We start from the raw sequence: 12,252 nt of genomic DNA, 5'->3' as shown, positions 1-12,252 counted from the left end.
GGTTTCAAACCTCTCCTTATATCGTGGTCTGGAAACCCCTGGGAAAAATAACACTAACACATATTCGCCCGAATACCTCATTTCCCACCACTTTAGCTACACAAAAGGAAAAGTACTTTTGAAAAATGCAAAGGACCAAGCCTCCCCCAAAACTCCTCTTTGAGGGCCGAAGGATACGGGAAGTCATCCAGTCCTTTCGAATAAATATTCCAGGACGAGAACAAAATAATAATGAAAAAAGGAATGAAGAAGGTAAACCGCAGATATTCACGGGAATTCTGTGAGAGTTTAAGCAGTCCAGGCTAAAATGTCAAGGGTGAGATGGAACTACATCTGGGACGTTCGCTTCGTTTGTTAAGAGTTTCATATTATAAAAAGGGAAGTTTAGTATGCCCGGGCGTGTGTGACAATGCGAGATTAGGTTTGTTATGATATGGCGTCTCTCTCTCTCTCTCTCTCTCTCTCTCTCTCTCTCTCTCTCTCTCTTTCATTGTTACAGATAGCTTTCTCTTGGAAAGATGATCACATATTTTTTTACTGTTATGTGAGTTGTGACTTGGAATATTCTCTCTCTCTCTCTCTCTTTCATTGTTACAGATAGCTTTCTCTTGGAAAGATGATCACATATTTTTTTACTGTTATGTGAGTTGTGACTTGGAATATTCTCTCTCTCTCTCTCTCTCTCTCTCTCTCTCTCTCTCTCTCTCTCTCTCTCTCTCTCTCTCTCTCTCTCTCTCTCTCTCTCATTTTACAGATAGCTGTCTCTTGGAAAGATGATCATATATTTTTATACTGTTGGTGAGTTGTGACTATTGGAATATTCTCTCTCTCTCTCTCTCTCTCTCTCTCTCTCTCTCTCTCTCTCATTATTTCAAATAGCCCTCTTGTGTGTGCATTTGTTTATTTGGAAAGCAGAAATGATTTTTTAAACTAGACTGTTTGAGAGAGAGAGAGAGAGAGAGAGAGAGAGAGAGAGAGAGAGAGAGACTACATTCTTGCAACCACAACAATTCATATAAGGGTAAAAAACTGTGTTCAGCTTTGCAGAGAAATACAATATTCGCTATTAATTAAAGCAAAATCTCTGAGACCCACTTTACTTTCGAACCGACAAACAAAAATATATCATATAACGCTGCTTCATTTTCAGAAAATAAATAAGAACTCTCTTGATGAGAGGCTGAAAGAAATGTCAGCCCTCTGAAAGAATAATTAAGTCCTGGAGAGAAAGGAATCCTGATGAAACTCTCACGTGCTCTACACAATTAACTGCTACTTCTTTGGAATTCTCTCTCTCTCTCTCTCTCTCTCTCTCTCTCTCTCTCTCTCTCTCTCTCTCTCTCTCCTTATATATATGTATGTATGTATGTGTGTGGGGTATGTGTGTTTATAAATATATATGTAAATATATGAATATAATATATATTTATATAATTATATATATATATATATATATATACTATATATATATATATATATATATATATATATATATATATATATATATGTATATATCTATATAATATATATATATATATATATATATATGTGTGTGTGTATGTCTATATGTATGTGGGGTATGTGTGTTTATAAATATATATGTAAATATATACATACACACACATATACATACATACATACACATAAGAACTTTCTCAACATTTAAGCAGAATGTAATAATATTATAAAAAAAACCCAGGAAATTAAAGCTTACACATCCGTAATCATGAGAACGAAAGTCAATTATATAAAAAAAATCCAAATTAAAGGAAAGTACGTACATGATGATGGTACTGACAACACGAACGACAATGACTCTCGTAATTATCACGCCTCATTGTGCCTCATTATCAAAGTCCTTTTCCTCCTCCACTTCTGTTGTTCTTGTGACTCTTCTTTGAGATTAAAACAAAAATAATGTTTTTTTTTTTATTTGTTTCATCTCTTGAACATTATTTAACTCTCGTCCCTGTAGGGAGTATAGGACCTTGCTTCTTTAAAAACTCCACTGGGGGTGTCCTTAAAGTTGCGTCTGTGTGACGGACGTAAATCTCTCTCTCTCTCTCCCTCTCTCTCATCTGGTGTCCTATCTCTCTTCTCTCTCAAATTCCTGGAGACTAATTTCTCTGTCTAAAGGACAATCTGTCTGTCTCTCTCTCTCTCTCTCATTCCTGGAGACCTATAATCTGCTTATATAAAGGACAATTCTCTCTCTCTCTCTCTCTCTCTCTCTCTCTCTCATTCTCTCTGCTCTCTCTCTCTCTCTCTCTCTCCTGGTCTAGTCCTTCATCTAATGTTTATATAAAGGGACAATTTCTCTCTCTCTCTCTCTCTCTCTCTCTCTCTCTCTCTCATTCCTGAAGACCTTTAATCTGTTTATATAAGGGACAATTCTCTCTCTCTCTCTCTCTCTCTCTCTCTCTCTCTCTCTCTCTTTTTCCTGGAGTCCTTCAATCTGTTTATGTAAGGAACAACTTTCACTCTCTCTCTCTCTCTCTCTCTCTCTCTCTCTCTCTCTCTCTTCTTCAGAATCATTCTTCCTCAAATTAGATCGTGTTACTACAGGAGGATCAAAGAAGAAAAAGAAAGAAATAAAAAAGTGATCCAATTTTAGAGTGACAAATCCCAGAGAGAGAGAGAGAGAGAGAGAGAGAGAGCTGAGGACGAAGAGAGAGAGAGAGTGAAAGTCCGTGTTTCTGTATTCTCCTCCTCCCTCCGTCGGTAAGTCAAAGAAATTCGCGTTGCAAAGAACGAGTACCCCGGGCCGTACTGGAAGGTTAAAGGGGGTGAATGAAACGCGGCTTTTATTTTATTTTTCATCTTTTTTTTTTCTTCATTCCTTTTATTCTGTTGCTTTTGTTCTTCCGGATGACGGCGGCGGTGCTGACCTGATGCTTGGTGCTTTGAATTTTCGAGTTCTGGTTTGCGTTCATGCTTGTAATTTGATCGTAACTGGATTCCCTTTTTTTTTTTTGGTTTTTTTTTTTTTTTTTTTTATCGTAATGTATACCATTGCGATGATCATCTCTTGTCATTGATTGATATTTGTGTCGATTGCAAATACTAATTTTTATACACGATTTATTGGTTATTAATGGTTGCTTGCGTTCGTAATTTTGTCCATAACCATTATATATACTATAGAATATATTGTATAATATTTATATATATCTAGATATAATTATATATATATATATATATACGTATATATATATATATATATATATATATCTATATATCATAAGTAGATAATTAATACATATTAGTATATATATATATATATCTATCTTCTATAGATATATATATATATATAATATACATATTAGATTAGCGCACCACTATAACTATATATATATTATAAATATATCTATATCTATATCTAATTATGTATATATATAATATAAATTTACCCTGCATTTAAGCTACACCTATGGTCCTTTAATATCTAATTCGCTCTAACCTCTGGAATTAATCTATATTTCATATAATTTCAACAAAAATTCTTCCTTTCGGTTTAACATATTATGAAAAACATATATTAATTCCGAGGTAAGGAGCGCAATTTGGATATTAAACGACCAATTGTAGCTTAATGCGTGTATTGAATCAACGGTGCTGTGATAAAAATTTCATATATATAATATATTATATATATCTATATATAGTATATATATCTATAATAATTATATATATAGATCTATATTTGTAATTTAAAACAATGAATAAAAAAATTAACATAATAATAATAATGTAATAATAATAATAATAATAACTAATTAATAAATAATACATAATAGCAAGCGAATGCCCGGCACTTGCACAAGAGTTTTGAAGCCGAAAGAGAAGGAAAAAATTGGATAGTAGTTCAAGATTCTGAAAATAGAAATAAGAAGGATTATGGGATATTGCCAGTGGAAATCGTACCCAAATATCATAGGAGCGCTAGGCACGATCCCAAGATCCCTGAAAAAAGGGAATCTTAGAAAAACTAGAGGCTGTGAAAGTAAGCCTCCGGGCCTCATGCAAGAAGTGGTGAATCCTAGAAACGGCGCGCACAGTAAGAAAAGTGATTGACTTCTAAGGAAGCAGGATGCAACCCGGAAAAACCCCACAACTATAAATACCCCCACCAGTCGAATTGGAGGACTGTGACTATCGAGCAAAAAAAAAAAAAAAAAAAAAAAAATAAAAAAAAAAAAAAAAAAAAAATCAATAAATCATCTCGAAATATCCAATTTCCGTTGTCGTACAAAGCCAATTATACATTTTTACATTTTACTCAGACCTATGTGACACCAGTCAGTTCTTCCGTATTCGAATAACATTATTTAGATATGATATTTGTGTCAGAGAAAATGCCACCTACTCAGTCTTGTTCTCAAAAACCAGTTAATTAATCTCTGATCCAGATGGCCCCAGTTGTATTTATAATTCCATAGTCAGGTCTACCTAATTTTTGTAATTTTTTTTTAATATAAATTAATTAAGGATACAGTGAAAAAACGGGATACATTTAGTATCAAATACAGTTTACAAAATCTTGTGAATGTTAGCATGAAAGCAGTTTGTACATACATACGTACATACATACATGCATAATTGTTGTTAAGATAAGAATTAATATTAGCTACAGTGACGAAACGGTAGATATCGAGGCTTAAATACCGTATACAAAATCATACATACACACATGTATAAATAAATACATACATACATTAATGTTGTAAAGATAAGAATTAATATTAGCTACATGGACGAAACGGTATGCATCTAGGCTTAAGTACCGTCTACAAAATCATCAATACATACATGTATGAATAAATACATACATACATACATACATACATACATAAAAGCTCTAAAGATAAGAATTAATATTTGTGTTACAGTGATGAAAGCAGTATGCATCTAGGCTTAAGTACCGTATACAAAATCATACATACAAATATGCATAAATACATACGTACATACATGAATATTCGTAAAGATAAGGATTAATCTTTGTTACAGTGACGAAGCAGTATGCATGTTCGCTTAAATACCATATACAAAATCTTGTCTATAGCAGCATGAAGCAGTTCATACGTTACAAACATAAACGTAAACCTCTATCTATCATTTTACCCATTCCAATAGGAATTCTCTCACTCTCTCGCCATGGGCTGCGCAAATCAAAAGCATTTTGTTTTTTTCCGGTTGATACGAAGCAAATGAGGGCCGTTGTGCTGCTAATGGGGCGTCCTAACGCGTTTAAGCGGAGTTCCTGAAGCCATGAAGGTTTTTTCACGTAACGGACTTCATACTGGAATTACCAATTAAGCTGTAAATACGATCTTTATAATCCTGGAGCACCTGTTTATGGAACGGGCGACCTTCTAGAGATTTATTTTGTGAGAGGAGCTTGTGTTCTCAGAATTATGTAATAATCTATATATACTTATTATATGATATATTAATAATAATAATCTATATATTAATATATTATATATTATATATAATATAATAATATAAAATTCAATTGTAATAGGCCATTATGCACTCCTAACTTCTCGAAGTTCTTCTCCGCTTTTTTGGATATGCTTAAGTTCCTCGTTTAGGCGGGTGGGTTTACGTGCTCGCCTACCAATTCGGTAGTCCAAAGTTCGGATTCCCCCACCGCTCTGCCCAATGCTGGAATTCAGATGCATTTATTTCTGGGGTGATTAAAAGAAATTTATTTCTCGGTGTAATGCGGTTCGGATCCCACAATAAGCTGTAGGTCCCGTTTGCTAGAAACCAATTGGTTGTTCATAGCCACGTCAAAAGTGTCTAATCCTTCGGACCAGCCGTAGGAGAGCTGTTAACCAGCTCAGTGGTCTCGTTAAACTAAAATATACTTTTGTGTTTTTTTACATTTTTTTTGGATACGGTTGTCACTACAAAGCCTTAAGATCCCAAGTGCAAGAAAATATGAAGAAATACAATGTCCCAGTAGTGGGAAAACGAACCAGCGAATCGCCAATAATCAGGACGGAGGTTGCGTTGCCGACCTGACCTTTTAAAAGGATAAAAGCGTGTATTATATATAATATTATATAATCTATATATATATATATATATACTCTATAATATATATATACTATATATATTATATAGCAGGAAGCCCACTTAAAATTCGGAAAAACTATGAAACAGTTTTTTATTTAAGCTTTCGGAGAGTACATTCCTCTCCCCTTTCTTTCAGAAGAGAAATAAAAAGTTACATAAAACTGAAAACAACGGTCAAGTTAAAGAAATAAACATACAAGCATATGGTTGGTTTATCAGATAACTGCCCTACGGTGGTTTGCCAATCTTATGTTTAAACCAAACTTAGCTACACTAACTACATGCTTTGTGGATAATTTGCATTACAGAAAACAGGTCCCAGTTTAAAAATTACTACTTATATATATTCATAGCCGCTCAACCTTTTGGATTAAAATAGATTCTAAAGTTTTCTTTTTTCAGTTTGTTATTTACCAACCTTTGTAGTTTTTTCATTTTGTCTAGGTTTAACCATTATGATTTTTACTTTGTCTATGTTGAAAACAGGGCGTTGTTTTTGCAAATCACCTTTCCTTGAATAAGTCCACGATGGGTTGTCTTTTTGTTCTTGTCAAAATCAATCGTTTCACTTATAATGTTTTAATTACACTTCTTGGACATGGGAATTTCGTAAAATCGCCTTCCTTGGGTTTTGTTTTGTACGTTTTTAAACAATTTTAATATATAATATATATATATATAATATAATATATATTTATATATATATTAATATTTATATATATATTATATTATATATTATTTATAATACATTTAACCGTTAACCAGAACGTTGTTTCTTAATCCAAACGCCTGTATCTACTTGACAAAAGATCTAACACCTCTCTCTCTCTCTCTTCTTCTCTCTTTTCTCTTCTCTTCTCCTCTCTCTCTCGTTCTCTTTCCTCTCTCCTTTCCATCCCTGAATCTCCAAGTTAACTTTACGTCAAAGGGGAAAGCTCAAACCTCTCTTTTGGGCGCCACTTATCAACAGTAAGGTCACTTGCCTCTGAGGAGTTTACTCTGAGAACTCAGTATTCTCTCAGTCGCCAAACTTTGGTACTATATTCCTAACTACTGACTTGTTTGAGCCTTGACAGCTATCCTTCGAGAGAATGTCACAATACCTATTCTTTTTTCCTTTTTTCTTCGTGTTTTTTTTATTTTTCTTCTTCTTCTGATTTGCATGAGTATTGACAGCTGCCCGACGAGTGAATCTCCTAATGCTTATTCTTTTTTCCTTATTCTTCTCTTTATTTTCCGTAATGTTCTTATTTCCTTATTTCTTCTTTTTTCCCCTTATTCTTCTCATTTTTTCCGTAATCTTATTTTCCTTATTTCTTCTTTGTTTCCTTATTCTTCTCATAGTTATTTTCCGTAATCTTCTTATTTGCCTTATTTCTTCTTATTTTCTGTATTCTTCTTAGTTTCCTTATTTTTCTTCTTCTTCTGATCTGCATGACCCTTGACACCTATCCTTGAAGAGAATCCCAAAATATCTATTTTTTTTATCCTCATTTCTTCTTCTTCTTCTTCTTCTTCTTCTTTCTTACTTCTTCTTCTTCGTTCTTTCTTTCTAATCCATCCAGGCGTTGGGGAAATCGATTCTTATTGACCCTTTTTCTTTTTCCTTTTTCTCCTTATCTTTTGTATTCTTATTTTCCTTCTTATTCTGACTTGCATGACCTTTGCCATTTGCCCCTGAAGTTTATGTCATAATACTTTTTTATCCTCATTTCTTCTTCTTCTTCTTCTTCTTCTTCTTCTTCTTCTTTTCTTCTTCTTCTTCTTTCTAAATCCAGCAGGCGTTGGGGAATATCGATTCTCATTTTCCTTTTTTCTCCTTATTTTCTGTATTCTTCTATTTTCCTTCTTATTCTGACTTGCATGACCTTTGCCATTTGCCCCTGAAGTTTATGTCATAATACTTTTTTATCCTCATTTCTTCTTCTTTTTCTTTATCTTCTTCTTCTTCTTTTTAAATCCAGCAGGTGCAACTTCGATTCCGTGCCTCAGCGGAAGAAACAACGATTACCACTCTACTTCCCTGAACTCAGTAACCGGAATGAGTTCCCAGAAATGGCTCAGATTTCTCTATCGCAAGTGAAAATCAGAACGTTAAATGATTCCAGCAAATTTTTGACAGGCGACTCGATTCAAATTTCGGAGCAAAACGCCAAAGTGAATAATGAGTGTAATATGAAGAGAGCTGACACGCACGTTTCGATTTACGTCCGGTACGTTATGTGTCTGACAAGTGTCGCTGTTTTTTTTTTTTTTTTTTTTTTTTTTTTTTGTTTTTTTTTTTTTTTTTTTAAAGGGAGGATACTGATGGTGATATTTTGAAAAGTTCCCTTTTTCTTCTTTTTTTTTTATCATTTCTGTTTGCTGTTCTTGGTTTAAGCTAAGCATGGCAAAATAAAGGCTTCAATTAAAAAGAACTAACTTATTGTTTTGGAATTTCTGACAAGAAAATATCTTTGAATGTCGATTAACCCTGCCATGGATATATCTAATATATACATATCTGTTATATAATATATATCTATAATATATATATATATATAGATATAGTATATATACTATATATATATACATATCTCAATATATATCTTATGTAATATATATTATATATATCGTATATATTATATATATATATAGTTATGTGTCATGTGTATAGATTGGTGCACATATTCCAAAATAAAATGCTAATTCAAGTGAACAGTTATCTTTTACCGCTTCATCTATTTTTTTATTTTTATTGTTCTTTAGCCATCTGGTATTGCAACGAACCTCTTATTCATCGAAAACAATACACTTGGAATGGTACGGCAAATATCCTCGGTTCATATCAACGCAAAACTCCCACACAGAAACTGAATATGTTTATAACTCTTAATAATAGCCGACATAGGACGAAAAGATTATCTGATTATCTTTGCGTAACAATCTCGGTGAAGGCTTGTGAACTCGAATGGCTGCTAGTTTTCATTCTAATTTATAGCTTAGTAGAGAGTTAAAACCTTCCATTTCCATCATTTAATTCTGAGTAAGGAGTGAAAAGGTTATATATGTATAAATAAATATATTATTATTTATAGATATATATATATTAATATAGATATATATTATATACTATAATTATAAACATACATATAGATATATATATATCTATATAATATATTATATATAATTCATATATATTATATATATATAATATATTTATATATATATAAAGGTTTTTTGCCACGCAAGGAAAAAAAAAATGAAAAAGGCGAGAATAGGCCAAGTTACTTTCGGTCCCTGGTTCGACCCTTTACCTGACGGCAAACTGGAATTTTCAAAAGTAACAACATAAGTCAAAAGAAGGCTTAAATATAAAAACTGACCACTAACCCAGATTAGCCCATAATGGGCGATTTTCACACTCTACAGAAAGGAGGATCCGGGCCAAGGAGCTAGCCACACCTTTGAAGGATGCCCGCAGTAAAAAAGAATGATTCTTGCCAGAAACCAGTCATTTTGAAGAAAAAAAAAAAACCAAAAAAAACACGGGAGCATTATACAATTTTCTATTCATGAATTTTTTACACAAATTTGCCCGAACAAAAATTATTATTAATGGAAAAACAAGACGAAAAGAAAATATAAATAATCTATATCGATCAAGAGCGAAGAGGAAAGAGGGAAGAGAATATCGAACCAGAAAGAAGAGAGAGAGAAGAATGCTGAGATGAGAGAGGAGAAGGGAAAGAAGGAAATCAATAACTATATACATTGGGGTGGGAATCCAATTATTAGTTGTTCCATTTGATTTTGAGGTCCTTCCTAAACATCTTACACATATTATGGGTCCAAATAGGTTACAGTACCTTGAACTAAGATTTAGGTTTTTTTTTTGTTTTAATTAGATTTGTGTATCAATTGCCGATTCCAGTAAATTTCTTGAAACGTAATCATTAGATCTAGGCAATTACCGAGGTTATCAACCCCAATTGAACTACAATGCGATTTTTCACTCAGATGGATAAACAGTGCATTTGAAGTCTGGGCTGTTCTAACTGAACTACATTGTTGTTCTTATACGTACACATCAAATTTTTACTTGACTGCCGACCAAACGTAAAACGAATGGGGCAATCCTTACCAAGGAAATTTTTTGTGAAATGATTGTTTTATTTGTTAAGTTACGGGGACTATTCTTAATTAGCAATATCTTTAATGGGTATTGTTGTTATTCGAGAAAACACTACATTAACATTAAACGAGTTTAAATATTAAATTTTATGGCTTGCGAAATCCAACGAAAATAAGGTAAGCTAAGTACATTTTTAGGCATTTCTTTTTCATTAATAGCAACATATAATAATTTTTTGTTGGGAAAATTTGGGTGTTCAAAATTCATGGAATTAAATTGTATATGCTCCCGTGTTTTTTTTTTTTCAAAATGTACTTGTTTTTCTTTCGGAAGGAATCACTTTTTGTTTTACTGCTGGTATCCTTCAAGGTGGTGGCTAGCCTCCTGGCGGCTCCTCCTTTCTGTAGAGTGTGAAAAAATTCGCCCTTTATGGCTAATCTGGTTAGTTGTCAGTTTGTTATATTAAAGCCTTCTTTTGACTATGTTGTTCTTTGTGTAAAATCTAGTTTGCCTCAGTTAAAGGGTCCGAACAGGACCGAAAAGTACTTGGGCTATCTCGCTTTTTCCATTTTTTTGTTTCCTTCGGTGGCAAAAAAGAAAAAAACCCTTTATTTATACATAGCAATCCACGTTTTAATTACCTTATCGTGCTCAAGTTATTCAGTATATATATATATATATATATAATATATATATAATATATATATATAATATATATTATATAGATTAAAATATTTATATATATAAAATATAAATATATTATTATATATATATACTATATAATATATATAAATAGTAATTATATATATATCTATATTATAATATAATTATATATAATATATTAATAAATATAAATATATATATATATATATCTCTAATTATCTATATATAATATAGATATAATTATATCATTATATCTACATAATCACATGAAATGTTTCAAGGTCAGGATTGATTATTGCAAAAGTTTGTCGCAAGCCGACATCACGCGAATATGATTTTGCTGGACATATTTATTGAAAGTCTCTCTCTCTCTCTCCTCTCTCTCTCTCATCGATCTCTCCTCTATCTCTCTCTCCTCTCCAAAGGCTTTTTCTCCCTTAATATCAAATTTTTCACAGCAAACCTCATGCAAAAAACAAGCATAATCATTCTTTCTTCTCGTCTTCTGTCTCTGTCCTCATCTCTCCTCTTCTCTCTCTTCCTCTTTCCTCATCTCCCTTCTCTCTCTCTCCCAACTTGAAACTGCAATTTTCACAGAAAGCTCATCAAAACAATCATAACTCTCTCTCTCTCTCTCTCTCTCTCCTCCAAAGCTTTCTCCCTTTCTCCCTAATCAACGTGAACACACAACTGAATTTTTCACAGAGGAGAATCCATACCCCCCAAAAACAAGAACAATTTTCTCTCTCTCTCTCTCATCTCTCTCTCTCTCTCCTTCTCTCTCCTCTTCATCCTCTCACTTACCTATAAACAGGGGTCTCTTGGTCCTCTATATACCAAAGGGTGAGGACAGGAACATCGTACTTGGGGGAGGGTGGGGAAAGGGGAGTGGATTTGCAACAAGGCAGCCGATTGCGTTGAAAGCCCTCTACGAACTTCCACATAACGATGGTTCTTGGCTCGATATCTGAAAAGAAGGATATTTGTGATACAATGATTTGTTTACATTTTGAGGGGAAGGGGGAAAAAAAAGGGGGTGGGGGAAACTTGTTTACAGTTTTGGGGGAAGGGGTAAGGGGGTAAGGGTGTTGTTTACATTTGAGGGAGGGTTGGGGTTGGGGGTTGTTTAAATTTTGAGGGGAGGGGTTGGGGGGTGTTGTTCACATTTGAAGGGGAAGGGGTTGTTTGTTTACATTTTGAGGGGAAGAGGTGTGGGTGTTGTGCCTTACATTTTGAGGAGAAGGGAGGGGGGTTGGGGTTGTTGTTTGCAATTTTTGAGGGGGAAGGGTCTTTGCTTAACATTTCGAGAGGAACGGGGGTGGTTTTTGGTATTTTGAGGGGAAGGGGCTGGGGCGTTTGTTAACATTTTTGAGGGGGAAGGGGTGTTT

General features: G+C 33.5%; 1 protein-coding gene across 1 annotated transcript in view; it reads right to left on the bottom strand.

Annotated features, from left to right (window-relative positions):
• The window catches only part of LOC135213337 (nephrin-like), a 59,463-nt gene extending 47,731 nt beyond the window's left edge, over positions 1–11,732 (bottom strand). Inside the window, 1 exon segment of the mRNA XM_064247314.1 lies at positions 11,669–11,732. The gene's annotated coding sequence lies outside the window, so the exon portion shown is untranslated.
• Between the last annotated feature and the right edge of the window lie 520 nt (positions 11,733–12,252).

Source organism: Macrobrachium nipponense, chromosome 42 (genome assembly GCF_015104395.2).
Source record: "Macrobrachium nipponense isolate FS-2020 chromosome 42, ASM1510439v2, whole genome shotgun sequence".
NCBI lineage: Eukaryota > Metazoa > Arthropoda > Malacostraca > Decapoda > Palaemonidae > Macrobrachium > Macrobrachium nipponense.
Note: the sequence above shows the minus strand (reverse complement) of the source record. Positions and strands in the feature narration are given on the sequence as shown.